At 57.7% G+C, this 17756-nt stretch overlaps 1 protein-coding gene across 3 annotated transcripts in view; it reads left to right on the forward strand.

Moving 5' to 3' along the window:
- The first annotated feature begins 2794 nt into the window (after nt 1–2794).
- The window catches only part of AHNAK (AHNAK nucleoprotein), a 36381-nt gene continuing 21419 nt past the window's right edge, over nt 2795–17756 (forward strand). Inside the window, exon 1 of one of the 3 annotated variants that reach the window (XM_078433572.2) lies at nt 2795–2813. The gene's annotated coding sequence lies outside the window, so the exon portion shown is untranslated. Of the gene's footprint in view, nt 2814–8450; nt 8624–9543; nt 9563–17756 lie in introns of those variants that run through there. The other 2 variants (XM_078433571.2, XM_078433573.2) reach the window with 2 other exon arrangements.

Raw genomic sequence — 17756 nt, forward strand, 5'->3', positions numbered from 1 at the left:
TCTTCCTGACACGCGGGGCAGCAGGCCCGCGCCACCCGCGCACCACCTAGAACTGGCATCCCGGCGCCCACCGTGCGGCGCCTGCCGGCGGGGGCCGAGGTCCCGGGCAGGAAAGGGAAGGGGGTGTTGCCAGTGGGTCGGGGCTGAGAACGGGGCGTGTTCCTGGAGAACTAGGGTAAGATGGACCGAGGAAGCTGTTTTATCCACCTACTGGGCAAAACCTTAGAGCATCCCTAAAGGGAAGTGGAGAAACTAGAGAGGGGTCGTCGGGGCTCAAGGGTGCAGTTGACCGCAGACGAAATCTTTTCTTTCACTTGAATTCCAGTCTCGTTGACCTACAGTGTCCCATTCGTTTCAGGTGCACAGTATAGTGATTCACCACTTCCATACATCATCGCGGGGTGCTCATCAGACCAGGGCGCTCCTTAGTCCCCAAACCCCGTGTCAACCCAACCCCCCACCCTCCACTCCTCTGGTGACCATCCGTTGGTTCTCCGTAGCGAAGTCTGTTTCTTGGTTTATCGCTCTTCTCTGTTTGCTCGTTTGTTTTGTTTCTTAAAGGCCACATAGGAGTGAAATCGTATGCTATGTGTCTGTCTCTGACTGGCTTATTTCGCTCAGCATGATACTATCCCCGCCCTTGCTGCAGATGAAATCTTGCCGGAGCCCTGAGTGTGAATGGGAACGCCTGTATGTATTCAGGTAGTTCCCATTGGTAACTGGTAGATACTGGTCATAAGCAGCTATTTATTTTAGCTTTGTTGGCGCTTCTGCTCAAGTCACTTATTAAAAAGTCGAAAGCCTTTAAAGTTCTTCCAAGAAAGACCTAGATTGTCTTCTTTTTTTTCATGTCCTGTTTGAGCTGGAGCTGGACAGCTGCTCGGCACACTGGGTCAGGCCCATCCCACCAGCTGCCCACATGCCCCAATGTGCCACTTCCCCTTTTGAAAGGTGGGGGGAAGGGTCTAGAGTGTTGAAGGGAGAGGAATAAAGTGTTTCGGAGGCTCCACCCAGTCATTTCTGAAATTAATACTGTCGGTTTTCATGGCAACCAGCACTCTTTGTCCCCAGAACCCAGAACTTTCCCTCCACACAATCAAATGGGTCTTCCTGGGTGACTCTGGCTTCCCTGCCTCTCCCCACCAAGCTGTACCTACAGTGCAGGGTAATTTCCCCAGCTTGGCCTGGTCCTCTGTGTGTTTGAGCGCAATTCTGGGGTCCTCACCCTCTCCTCTCTGCCTCCCCTAATGCCGGGGAGCTGAAATATAGGCACTCCTGAAAGGTTAGAGAAACTCCCACCTGCTCCTGTCTGTTTGCTCTAATCAGGCTGGCATGGCTCCCGGAGGAGGCTGTTGTTTTACTCCAGTGGAATTACTGGGGTGTCCCAGTGCTTCAGCGCCCAAGGGATGGGTGGAATGGTGGTAATGGCCGCTGCCGGACCCTAGCACTGAACGTCTCATAAGAGAGAGAACGCCATGGGCAGGTGGGACCTGCTGAAATGGCCAAAGTGCCCTTGGTGACCCTGGATCTCTAGATGTTCCTTGGCTCTTTTCATTCTTGTGGCCCCCTCCCCTTTGGGAACCTCCCCCTGCCCCCTGTTTCCCTGATATCCTCAGGATTACAAAGAAAGCCTACTGACCTTACCTTGTTTACACAATGGGCTGGCCATGTGCAGAACAGGGGCTGGATGGTCAGGGTTTGGGGCTATTTCTGATCGGATCTCCCATGGAATGTGCTTCCCTCTACTTCCAGCTGCCCCCTCCCCTCCGCAGCAGGAACAGCTGTCATGTGAGGGCCTCTCCCGCTGGCTCAGCCCTTTTGCAATCATCTGGCTGGCTCCACTGGGATGGGGGTGGATAGTGAGGATGGGCAGAGCCAAAGGGTAAATGAGGGGACCTGGCAGGGCCGGGAGGGCTATGGGGTTGAAGGCCGAGGGAAGAGGGGTTGCCAAGGCCAGGTAGGAGGGGTAGAGTAGGCCAGGGAGGCAGTATGATGAGCTTAGGGCGCCCATCAAAGGCAGTGGGACCTTCAATGCAACCGGAAACTTTCTAGGTGTAAGGGAGATGAGTTGGTTATAGCGGGACCCCGGGCAGTCATTCTTCAGGGAGCTCTGCCTTTCCCCTGAGTCACAGGGAAGCCACGGGGTGCTTTCCTGCCAGTCCGCCTCTATGTGGGGCCTGAATCACCCAGTCACCTAGGGTGTTGGCTGCCCTATGGTGGTGGTGGTGCCTGTGCCTCATGCCACCCACTCCGGTTAGGATGGACGGGGGTTAGCAAACACACCCCTTTCTCCCATCGTCCTCAATGCTTACACTCTATCTCTTTGACTCAGACGTCCAGAATGTACCTTATTCGGGATTGGGATTGCCGGGGAGACCACATCAAGTCGTCCCTTTATTTCACCCAGGAGGAAATGAGCCCAGGGAGGGGAAGTGACTTATCAAGGGGGCATGCTAGCCTTTCCACAGTTCTCGAAGCCACTCACTGAGTCACTTTTGCTCCTAAGAGCAGGAGGGCGCTTCCCCCCAAAGCTGCAGGGAGAGAAGGATGCACGCTCGGTTTGGGAGGCAGAGAGAAGGTGGTATCCGAAGCCGCCAGCAGCCCTGGCTGAGCAAGAAGCATAGAAGTGGAGCAAGTCCCAGGGCAGGTCAACCCTGGTGCTCCAAGTCCTGGGGCGGGCAGAGGGCACAGGGTGTAGCAGAGGCGGGACTTCGAGTGACAGGAACCTCAACTATGTGGTGACTCAGGCTCTGGGCAGCCTAGGCCTTTCCTTCACGGCTCAGCCTGATCTCCTTCAACTGGACTTGGGAAGTGTTAAGTAGAGGAGGGAGGGAAACCCGGGCTGGTCTCTTCCCTCCCCCCCCCCCACAACCCCCCAAACTGGGGGAAAGGCAGAGGAAGTTGGAAAGGGTGGCGGAAAGGCAGATTCCAAAAAAGGGGAGAGGAGGCTGGTGTTCCCCTCCCTCCCCGCTCCCTGCTGGGGAGGGGAGCTGGCTGGGGCGTCGGCTGCTGCTCATTCCAGCTCCCTCCCTGGGCTCCTGTTTACTTACAGTCAGACTGCCGGGTCCCCAGCTCAGTTCTGAGCTCCCCTTTCCTCCCCCCCCCCCACCTCCCTCCTCTGCAGCCTATTCAATCATACTTTGCCACTGTTTTCGTTAATCTCGGTTCCACATTTCCTATATCTTCTTGCTCTCCCCGCATCTGCACACCCACACGTCCCCCGGCCCTCTAGGCTGTCTCTGACTGTGCTTGGAATCAGGCAGTGACAGGTATGTCCACCTGTCCCTCTCTCCCTGCTCGCTTCGTCCCCTTTCTCTTGCCTGGACGGTCTTTCTGTGCCTTCTTTCCTCCCAGAGTCTGCACTCAGAGCCCTGCCTGCCGTCTCTTGTTCTCTAATCAGCTTTAACTTGGGTTCTGCTTTGGCCTGAAGATTTCAATTAGGACCGAGTGGAATGGGCGGGTTTCCGGTATCCCGCTGTCTGCTCTGAGTGATTCAGGAACTCCTTATTTGAAGTCCGGGGTTTAAATACAGGCTGGGATTTGAACGGAGCCGGAATACTTGACTTCAGATTTTGAGTGCGGGTGAGGAGTTTGGGGTTTGACGATTGCTGAGCACCTAATGTGTGGATCCCAGAATCACCCACTAGGTCTGTTGTCCTCTGGGGAAGACAGATTGGGAAGCAGTGAAAAGGGAACAGGGAAGGGCCTGATGTTTGGCAGAGATGCTAAGCTCCGGGTGTGTGTGTATGGGGTGGAGGTGGGGTCTGGGAGATCCCAGATGGCTCAAAGGAGGGGTAACAGTCATTTCTCTGCTTCTAAGGCTGACACGCCAGAGGGCCCTCATGGGAGGGGCAGGGAGTCTGCTTTCAAAGAGACTGCAAACAGATTGCGCACTTCACTTCCTTTCTGGGATCACAGTTTAAAAGCCATGATTACTTTTTGAGCAGTCGGCGTCTTGTCTTCCCTGTAATACACTGATTTTAGAGAAGGGGACTGTGGTGAGGAGGGAGGGGAAGGGGAATCCCCTGGCCAGGGGCCTGCCCACAGAGCTCTCTTTGTGGTTGCTATGGAAATGGGCATAATAGGAACCAAACAGAGGCACGTCGCCTGGCAACCGAGGAGCCCAAGGTTCATCACACACACTGTGTGTACACATCAGGGAACCCCCTGCGGGGAGGGAGCAAAACTTCTGGGGAAGCTGGGGTATCCCAGTGATGACGAGTCCTAGAACTCACCTAGCTCTGCCAGTGAATCTGCAGGACTGTGGTGTGGGATGCCTCTGAAAGATGATGGGAGTGCCAGCAGGAGGGCTCAAGTCCTCCCAGGTCCCTGAGTAGCCCTTAATTTGACAGACGAATCTGAAGCCTCCCCGAAGACACAGGTTTTCTTTGCAAAGTTGACACCGCAGGAATCCTTATAACTAAAGAAATAGTGTGTGTATCTGTGTGCTGGGGGGGAGGGGGGGGGTGAGGTATCCGTGTAAAAGACCTGGCCGAAAAGATGATGTCCGGTTTTCCCAAGGCATAGGATCTGCAGGGGACTCAGAATACACTTCCTTCGGGACAGAGCACCTTGAGGGCAGGGATTGCATCCTGTCAAGTTCTCCATTCCCTGCACCGCCCCCCCCCCCCCCCACCGTGGGCCCCTGGCCTTGTGTTGGACACACAGTAACTGTTTGTGTAGCTGCACGTGAGGTCTGTAAGTGGAGTGATTGCTCCCTGGAGGTTGACCTTGAAGGGAAGTGTGGGGTTCAGGATGCTGTTGTGAAAAGATCAAGGGCTGTGGGGCCAGTTGTACCTGCAGTTGGTTCATTCATTCATTCCTTCCTTCACTCATTCATTCCACACAGTGTTCTTCATTGACTGTTATATGCCAGCCTCTGCTCTAGGCGCAGGACAGACAGCAAAGAACAAAAAATTCCCTGCCCTCATGGAGCTTAGATGCCAGCGGGAGTTTTGACTCCTGCTTCTGAGGGTTTTGTGCCTTTAGGTAAATCACTAACCCTCTCAGACCATTCCTCCCAGAGCATGTGAGGATTAAATGAGCTAACACATGATAGTGCCTGCTGTGGCATTAGACACAATCACCATTAGAGTAGCTTTGGAGGCGGGGGGAGAGCCACAGCCGTGAGCAGAAGGAGAAGGGTTGGCAGAAATTTCCAGAAGAGTGTGTGTGTCTCCAGTCACATCACTGAAAATTGTTGAATATATTTCCCTTCCCCTGCGCTGTGGAAGCTGGCCTAGGAAATCCCAGCTCCAGCAGGCACGATCGTGGCTTTGTACGGGGCAAGGGTCTGGGTTACCCCATTCTCTACACTCCTGCTTGGGGTGGGGCAACGGCCAGTCCCCAGGACCATCCCCCACCAGGGATCTTGACACTCTTACCTCTGAATGAAGTACCTGGACAGTAACCCCTGCTCTATAGCTGCTCCAAACCCAGCCCCTCCTTGGCTTCTTCTCTGTTGACCAAGAGGGTGGCCAGAACAAACAATGCAGCAGATAAGTTGGCCTGGAGCCCAGGACACTAGCCTCTGCTCTTTCACTCCTGGGGGGCTGACGGAGCCCAGGCTGCAGTGAGGGCACAACACCCGCACCCTTCCCCCACTGTTCCTTTCCTGCTCCAGCCCCTCCCTCCAAACTCCCAGAGCCCTTCTGCAGATCGCCTGTGTCTTTGTGGCAAATCATCCGAGCTATCCTTCTGAAAACCTAGGTAAATCCACTCCCATTTAAATATGTCCTGGGTAGGGGCGCTTGGATGGCTCAGTCGGTTGGCCGGTTGGGCGTCCGACTTCGACTCGGTCATGATCTCACAGTCTGTGAGGTTGAGCCCGGCGATGGGCTCTGTGCTGACAGCTCAGAGCCTGGAGCCTGTTTCTGATTCTGTGTCTCCCTCTCTCTCTGCCCCTCCCCCACTCACGCTCTGTCTCTCTCTCTCTCAAAAATAAACATTACAGATTTTTTAAAAAAATATGTCCTGGGAAAACTTGCACTTTCAAGGAACCAGATGATTCATTTCATAAAGTTAGATATCCTTTGGTACACTGTTAGGTTACTTTTGGGGAGAGGGCCTGAGTAGGGGAGGAAGGAGATGTTTACTTTTTATTGTCCTACCTTTCTGTATTGTTTACATTCTTCACCAGATGGAGGCATTGATTTTATTTAAAAAATGTCAACAAGGATTATCTGACTTGGAGCTTTACGGGCCACTTTATCTGTATTCTTGGTCCATTTTTGAAAAGCCGAATAAATGTTTCTGAAAATGAAATATGAATTAAAAGCCATTGGTAAAGGAAATATAGTAGCTCTTGGTTTTTGTGTTTTAAAAGCATCCCAAAGTTAAAAAGTTTGTATACATATATACATATGTATGTGTGTGTGTACATATATATATATAAACTTAAAAAAATTTTTTTTAATGTTTTATTTATTTTTTAAGACACAGAGAGACAGAGCATGAATAGGGATGGGGCAGAGAGAGAGGGAGACACAGAATCCAAAGCAGGTTCCAGGCTCTGAGCTGTCAGCACAGAGCCCGATGCAGGATTTGGGGCTCAAACTCACAAACCGTGACATCATGATCTGAGCTGAAGTCCGACGCTTACCAACTGAGCCACCCAGGCACCCCCCCTTTTCTTTTTTAATAAGGCAGGTTGGGGGGGGGGGCGCCTGGGTGGCTCAGTCGGTTGAGCCTCCCTCTTTGGCTCAGGTCATGATCTCAGGGTTTGTGAGTTCGACAGCCCCATTCATAGGGCTCCGGGCTGTCAGCGTAGAGCTGAATTCTGATCCTCTGCCCCCTCTCTCTGCCCCTCCCCCGCTCACACTCTCTCAAGAATAAACAAACATTTAAATAAGGCAGGTTCTAGGGAAGGTGTACAGAACAAAATGGAGAGGGTGCTTCTTTAGAAATCCTGGGTCTATGGCTGTGTTTGTGATGTGTGTGGTGGGACTGCCTCTGCCATGGGTTTGAGTCCCTATCTACGTGTGTGTATGTGTGTGTGTGTGAGTGAGAGAGACAGAGAGAGAGAGAGAGAGAGAGAGAGAACATTCTTGCACACAGGAGCAAGTTAGAGACAGTAGACATAGACACAGACATAGAATGCTAGTGCCCAAGTCTCTGCTTTGTCTGTCTTTGCATGTCGATGCCTGTCTGAATGTCTACACATGTGTCTCCACCTTTCCGTGTCCATTGTATGAGTCTGCACGGCTATGGCTCCTTTGCTATGTCTTCCCTCCCCCACCGCCTGTACCCTGTGCTGGTAACTGGACCTGGGACACAGCCCCCAGGGCTGGCAGCAGAGTTGGCTGCTGGGTATTTTTAGCCTGTAAACATGTTTGCCATTTCAGAGGACAGGACCGCAGGTCTCAGCCCTAGCCCACTCATGATCTTGCAGCGAGGAGGGAGCTCCTGCCTGGAGCCAGGTCTTCTCCTGGACCCCCCAGCCTGGGGTCTCCCTTCCTCAGCATTCGGGAAGGAAGGAAAGCTTCCTCGATGCGGGTAGTGGGTGGCCGCCTAGGAGGAAGGATAAGAGGAGTCGTCGGGGGAGAAGAGAATGGGAGGTGGAAGGGGACTGCGTAGCGCCAGAAGGCCCCCCTGCACCCCATCATTAAGCGGTTAATAAAATCTCATGGAGTTAGAAGTGGCTGTGGGAAATCGCAGTAAATCTGGAAACAGCGTCCTTCCAAGTGGGGAGGTGGGGGAGGGACTCGGATAAGAAATGGTAGGTAGAGGAAAGGCGGGCGCTCCGGCCTGCAAGGAGTCTGCAGACGTTGGGGGGGGGGGGGGGGGAGGCTGCCGGCCTGACTCCCATGTCGCTGCCGAGGCCGGAGCAGCACCGTGGTGCGTGAGGCCCTGGTGACTCCACGTGGGCACCCTAACTCCAGGGGTGGGGCCAGCGTCTTCAGACCGGCTTTGTGGGGGGAGGGGCTGGGGGCCCTCCGAAAGGGGCGAGGCGAGAAATGGGCGCGGCTGCCTGGAGCTCAGGAGCTAAGTGAGGAGGAGACGGGCCTGGAATTTGAAGTGTAGGTTCCTGGGTTGAGAGAAAACTCAAAAGGTCCGCGCCAGGCTGGAGGTCGCGGCCGAATCACTCAAGCCCCCCAGCCGCTCCCGCAAAATGAGCTGATTCGCGGTTCTAGCTGGGAGGATGAGCCTTGGGGAGCTTCGAGGAGTTTCTGGCCGAGGAGACCACACACTGCATACGTTGGGGGTAGATCCAGGCACGCGCCAGGGCCGGGGGCACTAGATGGGGGCAGGGTAAGGCAGCCCCTCGGACGTGCGGCGCCCCCACGTCCCTGCGACCCCCAGTGGCCCCCCCACCCCCACCCCGGCAGCCCGCTCCCGGGTCCTTGTAGGGTCGGCCCCCGCTCGCCAGTCCCAGCCCCAGTCCGGCCCCGCCCGGCCCCGCCCTCTCCCCACTGCTCGGGGCAGACCCGCCCGCCGGAGCCGGAGTTACAAGAGCCGCCTCCGCGCGCGGGGGCCCGGCCACTCGGAGCAGCTCCGCCGCGGGGACTGCACCGCCCGCCCTGCCGGACCCGCCCCGACCGGGGCTCGCCGCCTGCAGCAGCCGCAGCACCGCGACCTGGGGCCCCGCGCGGGCTATGGCTGTGCCCTGGGGCTGAGCGCGCAGGTAGGGGCACGGGGCGCACCGCGGCGCCGCGGGAACAGGACTCCGCGAACGCGCGAGGGGAGGTGGGCTGCAGGGTTTGGGCCGCGCTCTTGGGCCAGGCGCGCTGCGAGGATTCAAACGGCGTGGAGCAAGCTAGACAGCCCCGGGTCGCGCGGGCAGGCGACGCGTCGCGTCGCGTCGCGCCCTGGGAGCCGAACTGCGCCTCCGGAGGTGGGGCGCAAGTTGGGCAAAGTTGGAAAATCGCCCCGAAGCGCGCTTTGCTCCGGTCCTTATTTCTCTCGAGGGCTGATTGTTAGTTCTACTGCCCGGCAGGGAGCCCTGTTCCTGGTCCGGGGGCCCCTGTCCCATCCCCTCCTTCTCTTTGGGGCGGTGGCTCAGCGCACTGCTGTAGCTCCTATTCCGTGTTTACTGGAGAAGTTTCCGAGGTCGCCGCCGCGGCCCCTTGGCCCCTCCCGGAGCCCCCGCGCTCCCGCGCCCCCTCCGCTGTCCCTCCCCGCTCCCCACACCTCCGCCTCTAACTTCGCGTCCGGAGTCCTCCCGGCCCCACCCAGTTCTGTACCACCGGCCTCTCCCTTTCTCAGCCCCCCTCCAGCTGCCCCGCCCTAGTCTGGCCGCTCCGCGTTCCCGGCTCCAGAAGACTCCCTGCTTCCTCCGGGGCGGCGCTGCCTGGACGTTCGCAGCGCGCCCCCCGGCGGGAAGGGTGGGAGTGGGGGTGGGGGGCGTAATTAGGGAGATTCCAGCACTGGGGTGGGCGGTGTGGCGGCCCGGCCCTCGGGCCCGCCCCTTCCCCTTCGGGGGCGGTGCGCTCTCCCCCACCCCACTCCCAAACTCGTCGGGGCGGGATGGCCCCCGCCCCAGCGCCTGGCTCGGCGCCAGCAGCCTGAGGAATGTGGTGGTTGGAGCCGCTGACTAATTCAAACCAGAACTCGGGGAGGAGTGGTGAGGGGCGAAGGGGAGGAGGGGAAGGGGCTGTGTGTGGGAGATGGGGGCAGGAGCGGGGCCCCGCGTAGGAGGAGGGCTTCGCTGCGCTCTCTGGACCCTCCACTCCAGCGGTGCGCTCTTGGAGAGAGGGTTGGGGGACGAGGTCCTGCCACGGAGTTGGAAAGGCCGAGCGCTTAGGGTGTGTTCGGAGAGCGGTGTTATGTAAGGCTTTCCCAGGCAGGGAGAGGGTGTGCAGTGTGTGAGGGCCTGGCCCTCCCCTGGCTGGGCTGGGCGCCCCCTGCAGTGCCAGGGCCGGGGATGTGGGGGCGCAGCCCTGGGCGGAGCTGGCCGCGAGGGACACGTGGGGTCTGAGCAGGCCTGGCTGTGCCCCCCTTGCGTGGGAGGGGAGCCGAGTGGGCAGAGGGGGCAACTCAGGGCTCTAGTTGGGCGCCTGCACCCACAACGTGGCCACGGAGAATTGTGTGCGTGGTGTGTGCGCTCTCGCCTTTCACTGGGTGTGGCTGCGGAGGGGTGGTGGTGAGGTGCCCCGAGGGAGTTTGCGCGGTGGCCGCTGAGAGCCCTGCTCTGTGTAGTGGCTTTGTGGAAAGGCAGGGTGGGATCATCCCATGGCAGTGGGGTCCTTGGAGAATGACCTGGCGTTTTGGAGGAAGAAGGACTGGATATTTACCTCTGTGTCCGCGGCACAGCGCTGGGCTCCCAATAATTGGTTTTGAAACAGTTCCTTCTTTAGAATCCAGCCTCCGATGACAGGGTTCACCTGCCCTTCCTTGCGCTGCCCGGCACTGGTAGGGGCTGGGTTGATGTTGTGAGGCATAGTGACAGTGTGGGGCTGTAGTGACAGGTGAAGGCACGGGAGGGGGGGGGTGGCGGAAAAGAGGAAGAGATTGAAGATGCCTTGGAAGGCGTTTTCAGGCCTCCACACCTATGCTGCCCCAAAACCGGGGGAGCAGGGTCGGCTTTCATTTTCCTCTCTCCGCTGCCCCCCAGGAGGGAAATCCCTGGAGCTGGGTGTGGCCCTCACTTCCTTTCCGAAGCTGAATGGGGAAGCTTCCTTCTACTTGGCCCAAAGGGATTGATGGGTTGGGCCAGCCCTTGGTAGGCAGAGTGTGCAGAGTGGGGAGCAGAAGGGCACCCCAGGCTTAGGGGGCACTTCCTTGCTCTGAGCTGTGAGCTGTGGTTGGAAGGAGGTGGGGGTGGGGCGGGGTAGGAGAGGACTTGGGATCTTGAAAACTGGGCTAGCAGAGGACACAGGGTCTGCAGGGTTCGAAATGGGCATCAGGGGGTGTTCTAAGCCCCTCTGTAAAGTCTTGTCGTTAGGAGATTATATGCAGAGACACTGGTCGTTGAACAAGGACACATAGGGAGCCACGTAAGTCGTGCGGGGCTTAGTGCTGCTGACATGGAGACCCTTAGCAATGGCTCAGGGTCCTGGTCTGGGCAGTTCCTTGAAGAGCTAACCCCACAGAGCTGAGGACTCGTACCAGCCGGACTTGGTTCAGGGTCCTGAGGCTACAGGTCCAGGGCCCAGGGTGGGACAAGAGAGAGTAAACCATGGGAGACTCGTGGAGACGGGAGGGGGTGGGGGAAGGCCAGCAGCAGACAAGGGCAGGGAATGGTATGGGGGTCTCCGGGATCACCTGAACAGGGAGGCCCTGGGTGGAGGTGCCCAGGCATTGCCAGGCTGGATTCCTTGGCTCAGCTCGGAATTGGCTGGCAGGCCCTGGTGGAGCATGCTACCCAGAGCCTGAGCAGCTGGTTTGAGAGGTTGGGGCAAAGCTGTGGGGGTGGAGGGGTGTGTGGGGCTCTGGGGTGTGGTCACTAACCTTCCTCAGAACTTGGGAACCGCCTGGGGACAGACAGGCATACCAGGAGAGCTAATCCTACTCTTCATGGGAACCCTCCCACTGCTGGCTCTCCCTACCCCCCTCCCCCCCCCCCCCCCCCCCCCCCCCGCCCCAGCGCCCCCAGGTTTCTCTCCCTGGAGGTGGTAAGCCTGTGCATGCCCTGTGCACGCGAGGAGAGGAAGGCAGGCGGCTGCTGGGGAGGGTTTAGAATGTGCTGGTTTCAGTCGGGTGGGGGCCAATGTCTAGGGCCTTTTGGTGTTTCTTTGTCCCCCATGGGCTTCATCCAGGCCCCCTGGGGAGCTGGCATGTCCCTGGTCTCTGCCCATCCCTGCTGGGCTCCCAGGCCTTCCGGAGCAAGGTCGCTTTCTTCCATGCCTGGCGTGGGGGCTGCGTGGATGGGCCACAGTGGGGCTTAGCAGGAATGAGTATGCACACAGGAGTTTTGAGAGAGCCCCTCTTCCTCACCCTGGCCTCACTTCCCGCCTGTGGGACTGCTGGGCTGTTGTAGCTGGAGGTCTTGCGTCCCAAGCATGGAGGTTTCACTGTGGCCTTGAGTCCCAGTGACCACTAATGTCATAGTGGGGAGGTGTGTGTTAGTACCTGTGAGCAGATGGCCCTCTGGCTATGCATGGTGGCCCTGGATGTGTCACTTTGCTTGCCTGTGGGACTTTTAGGGCAGGGGACAGCAGTGGGACTCTGCCTGGGTAGTGGAGGTTTCATAGGGGCTGGAGGGGCTGCAGATAAGCACTGGAGTCAGTTTCTCCATCCTGGACAGGTTCTGGGCCCTGGAGTTTGCATCCAGAGGCCCTCGGGAGAGTGAGGATAGCTCTGGGAGTAAGGCTGAGTGATGCCGGACGAGGCACTGCACATGGCTGGTCAGGGAGGGGCATCCTGCCCTGTCCCTGGGGGCCAGAGCGGAGGTTCTAGGGGAAGGGGAAGTGCCTGGAGCTGATCCCGGCTTGTGTCCTGGCTGGGATGGGGGGCGGCTCTTTGGCTGCAGAGCCAACCGACCGGCCTGGCCCTGCGCCCCTGCACTAGCGTGGCCTGACCGCTGGGCGGAGAGCTCGCCTGTGGTCGGGGAGTTTCTGCGCCCTCCCGGCTATAACCTTCCCCCAGGGGGAGACGGACTGTTCTTCACCACCCCTGCCCCGCGGAGGGTGCCACCCTTGGAGTTGGTGTCTTCGTCCCAGCAGTCCTGGGTAAAGGCTCTCTCTTCCCTGGCTGTGTGGCCAGGTGCGGGCACTTGGGCTGGATAATGTGCTCCTGGCCCCAGGCCCGTCACAAGGAGGAGAGTCCCTCTGGGTCAGGGGAGGAGGAGGGAATCTCCCTCCCCGCTGAACGTGAGAACTTGGAGCTCGCTGGGGAGTTGGGGGGGTGGGTGGGAGGAAGCAGTGCACCGATGGCCGATGGCCGGGAGAGAAGTGGAGAAAGGTGTCATGGGGGAAGCCAGTGGGCAGCTGGCTGGTGGGGTAGGAGTGGGGATGCCCTGGACGTGGAGGTGCAGAAAACTCCCCATGGTGGTGAGGGGCTGACAGGGAGGAGAGGGCTCGAGTGATGAGGTTGGAGGAACTTCCTCCTTGGTGGGAGTCGTGGGCTGGGCTAGTGGCCCAGAGAGCAAGGGAGCAAGGAGATGGGCAGGGGCACACACGCAGAGGGAGACACAGACTCCCGGGCACCGGGGTAACAGGTGTAGGTGCCCTCCGTGATGGGCAGGGCCTGGGGCTTCCCAGGCCAGGTGTCTGCTGGGAGAGGGTGAAGGCAGGGGTCGTGGCCCCTCTCAGGGCTGCGAAGGGTGGAGAACAGGGCTGATGAGCGTCTGTGTGCACACGCGCTGTGTGCGTGCCCTCGTTTTCCTCGGAATGTCTCTCCATACGTGGCAACTGCATACACGGAGGCTCATTTGGAGGCTTGGGCCCTGGGAGAGATGCCACCCCTGTTTGTCCTGGTGCCTCTGGGATGAGGGTCTGCCTGTGGTGTCTGTTCCCAGTGAGTGGAAATATTTGCCTTGCCTTACTGGTGCCTTTCTCTAGAGTGGGTCTTAGGCTGCCCAAGCCCCAGAGGGGACGATTCTCTTGGCCTTTGCTTGCTGGGGCCCGGGAGAGTTTACAGGTGGGCTGGATCTGTGTAGCTCAGGATTGCTGACTTGTGGGGACATGGCCTCAACGAGCCCCGGAACCCAAAGGCCCCTCAGATCCTGGGCTGTAGGATGGCTGGGTCTCTGCCCATCTGAGTTTGCTGTCCCCAAGCTGTTGGCCAGGAGGTGGCCGGTGTGTGGGCAAAGGAGGCTGGTGGCCTCTCGCCCTCCCTCCTATGCTTCTGGCCCTTGAAAGCCACCTGAAAGGTGTCACTGCTGTCTGGGCGAATCTCCCGCTGCTCCCTGGGTCTCTGGGTCCCCTCCGGTAATCTCAGTCCCTCCCTCTCTTGGGGGTAATGCCCCTCGCACCTCATGTCCCTCTAGATGTGCATAGAGGCCTCTCCATCTTCCTGGGGGCGTCTCTCTGGCCCTCCTCCTCCAGCCCAGGTCTCTGTTTTCTGTGTATCTCTGTCGTGCATCTTTCTCTGTGGTTTCTCATCCTGTGTGTGTATTTTTTTGTGCCCTCCATCCCTCCGCCTCGCTAAAGACCGTTTGCTTTGGAGTCACAGAGTTCTAGAAACCCAGGCTTGCATCTCAACTCTAGCTTATCCTTGGGGCAGTCATCTTACCTCTGGGGACCTGTTGCTGCGTCTCTAAAACCAGGACAATTAATTATTAATCACACAGGGCCGTGACTGGGATCGAATGAGACCCCAGGCGTGGAACCACAGCACGGAACCTGGCACACCCCAGGAGCTCTGCAGAATTCTCTTTCCCCTGCTCTGTTGGAGGTTTTCGCTCTACGCGGAGCTTTTTCTTCCTCTTGGCTGCTTAGTGTTTAGGAGCGTAGATTCCCCCCCCCACCGGGTGTGTCTCTTTTTTTGTCGCATATCCTACCCCCTCATCCTATTTTCAGTGTTTGGGACTTTCCCTCTGGTAGAGGTCTCTACCTTGGGTGTGAGTCATTTCGTTCTGTTCTTCGTAGCTTGGGGCATGGCTCTCCCTGCCTTGTGTGTATGGTGCATCTGATCGCTAATGCGCATGCCGCTGGGCTGGCTAGAAGGTCCACTGCTCTTAGCGTCCTCCCCACAGTGGGCGGGAGTGCCATCGCCGGTGTCCATCCTTTGGGGGACAGATACTCAAACTTGCGCTCCTTCCAGTGTGCAACTTGTCTTCAGGTTTGGTGCATGGAGGCATCGGGGCCCATGGACCTATCTTGGGGAGTGTGTGTCTTATGGTTCCTGTCATCTTGACATTGACGCCGGTGGCAAGGCTGTTTTTGGCTGTAGCAGCGATTAGGCTGGACTCCCCCCCCCCCCCCCCGCCTCCACGGCTGACTTCATGCTGGCTCTTGGGAGGAAGAGGCTCTGTTCCCTAAAGGCAGTGGGGGAAGGACGCTCCTCTGGATGTCACCCCTGCAGAGACCCTCTGCCCTGGGCATGGAGTCCGCTACCTGGATCCGCCAGGGTCTTGTCCCCAATCCACAGAGGTGCTCCACATCCTCTTTGCAGTTTTGAATTGACAGGACAGCCTCGTTCTTCTCTCGCTGCTTCTGGCCCGCGTCATGGTGTGTGTGTCCCTGCAGCCTTGATCTTGCAGCCTTACGGATGGAGCAGACTTATCTCTCTCTGACTTCCAAGCAGTCCACTGCCTTAGCGGGTCTCCACTCCAGTCCCTCCCATCACGAAGGATACTGTAAGCCAGTGTCAGGTGGGCCTCGGGGTAGGGAGCTGGCAGATGGGGGGTCCTGGGGCCCCAACACTCTCCCGTTCTCACCTCTCTGGACCTCGCCTTCCCCATCTGTAAATACCAGCCGGTGCTGTCCCACAGGACTTCCGGCGGTGCCGGAAGTGTTCCACATCTGCCCTGTCTAACGTGGTGACCCTTGTGTGGTTGTTGAGCTCTTGAAATGTGACTATTGCAAGCAATGAGCTAAAATTTTAATTTAGTTTAATTATTTTATTTTATTAAAATATTTTTATGTTACTTTTAACATTTACATCCAAATTAATTAGCATATAGTGTTAAAATACGTTTTTAATGTTAATTTATTTTGAGAGAGAGAGAGAGAGAGAGACAGAGCACGAGCAGGGGAGGGACAGAGAGAGAGGGAGACATAGAATCTGAAAGCAGGCTCCGGGCTCCGAGCTGTCAGCACAGAGCCCAATGCGGGGCTCGAACCCACAAACCTCGGGATCATGACCCGAGCCGAAGTCGCACTCTTAACCGACGGAGCCACCCGGGCACCCAAATTAATTTTTTCAACGTTTATTTTTTTATTTTTGAGGGAGAGAGAGAGGGAGAGAGAGTGTGGGGGAGGAGCAGAGAGAGAGAGAGAGAGAATCCCAAGCTGTGAGCACAGAGTCCGATGCTCGATCTCACAAACCGTGAGAGTTGGACACTTAACTGACTGGGCCACCCAGGCGCCCCTTAATTTAAATTAATTTAAATATAATTTAAATTAAGGCAGCTACCATATTGATAGCATGGCTTTCAGATGTCTTCCAGCTCCAAAGACTTAGGAATCTCTGCTGAATGTGCAGAATTTCCCAAAGTTCCAAAGACCCTCCTTTGGGTAACCGCAGGGCAGGGCCCTCAGCGCCCCAGGGGAAGCCTGGCGTTGCCTGACTTGTGTGGGAAAAGAAGGGACCATCTATCTGGGCTTGGTACAAGCTCCAGGGGTGTGTGGGAGAGACTGGGAGCAGGGACTCAAATGCAAAAAACAGACCCTTGCCACCGTGGTCTCGAATCCCACACTAGCATCCCTATGTCCAGCCACCTGAATGGGCCAGGGCAGGTGGGAGGGGAGGGTGCTGGTCCTGGCTGTGCCAGAAGGAGAGCCCTGAGCCTGGGTAGTCAGTGGGTGCCCTGCCAGGGCCAGCCTACAGCCCTGGGTCCAAGCGGCTCCTGTTCTCACGGGCTGTGGAGGCTTCACCTTGGAGATGGCTCTCTCCCCTCATTAGCCGCCAGGCCTGAGGTGCAGAGAGGGTCCCTCCTGAGCCTCTGAGCTGTGCTTCTGGGGACACCTGGCCTGTCTCCACTGGAGCCCCGGCCCCTCTGTCACCCAGGGGTCTGGCCAACGAAGCACTTTGTCTATCTGGTTTTAGGCGTGACCCTTTGCATGTCTGGAGCTGTTTCGGCCCCAGTGACTCACTGGGGAAGGAGGGAGGGTGGGGCTGAGCTGTGGGCGAGGGTGAGCTGGCTCGTGTTTCCCCCCCCTTCGCTGGCTGCTGGCTCAGGATCAGGATGCTGGGCAGAGAAAAGGGGCCCTGCTCGAGGAGGAAGAACGGGGTGCTAAGGTGGTTGGTGGCTTCAGAGGTCAGAGAAGCCCTCAGGCTGGAAGCCTTTCCCATCCCTGCCCTGCCTGGCTCCCTGTCTGCAGGGCTGGCTTCCTGGGGCTGGCCGCTGGGCAAAGGCACCTTTAAGTTGCAGCTTCGCTGTTCCGCGTGACTTCCTGTGGTGGCTCCTCTGTTTGGCATTTCTGCTCCTCTGGAGGGATGGTGATTCCCCAGCTCACACCTGTGCCCACAGGCCACTCACTGTCAGTGGCTCTGCTCGCCTCCTAGGCGGCACCCGTGTCATAAATACTGCCTGTATGAGTTCAGGGGGTGGAGGACTGGGGTCTCTGTGGCTGTCTACCCCCCCCCCCCCCCCCCGGTGCTGTGATCTGCCTGACACCACAACTGCTAAGTGCCCAGGAGTTTCCAAGAGACACAATCCCGTCCTCAGAGGCAAACTCTTAACACTTTCAAGAAAGCTGGTAAAGGGGCGCCTGGGTGGCTCAGTCGGCCGGGCATCCGACTTCGGCTCAGGTCATGATCTCACGGTTCGTGAGTTTGAGCCCCGCGTCGGGCTCTGTGCTGACAGCTCGGAGCCTGGAGCCTACTTCAGATTCTGTCTCTTCCTCTCTCTCTGTGCCTCCCCCACTCACGCTCTGTCTCTGTCTCTGTCTCTCTCTCTCTCAAAAATAAATATTAAAAAAAAAAAGAAAGCTGGCAAATTATAGGTTCGCTTTGCCCCTTTCTTTCCTTTTATATTTCATCCCCCAATCCCCGAGAAGGCTCATAAACCTTCTGGAACGTTCTGAGGCTAAATGGGTCACACCCAGAGCACCTTGCTCATAATTTATATCCGGGACAGGAACTGAGTCTTTTAAATCTCCCCATCTGGCACACGGAGCGCGTTCAGTGAACGTGGCGAGGAGCTGCAAGGGAAGTTGGGTAACGATCTAATGCGGCGTGGAGCGCGGGGCTCTGCTGTCCATCCCTTGCTG

The sequence above is a fragment of the Panthera onca genome, chromosome D1, assembly GCF_046562875.1.
Source record: "Panthera onca isolate mPanOnc1 chromosome D1, mPanOnc1 haplotype 2, whole genome shotgun sequence".
NCBI lineage: Eukaryota > Metazoa > Chordata > Mammalia > Carnivora > Felidae > Panthera > Panthera onca.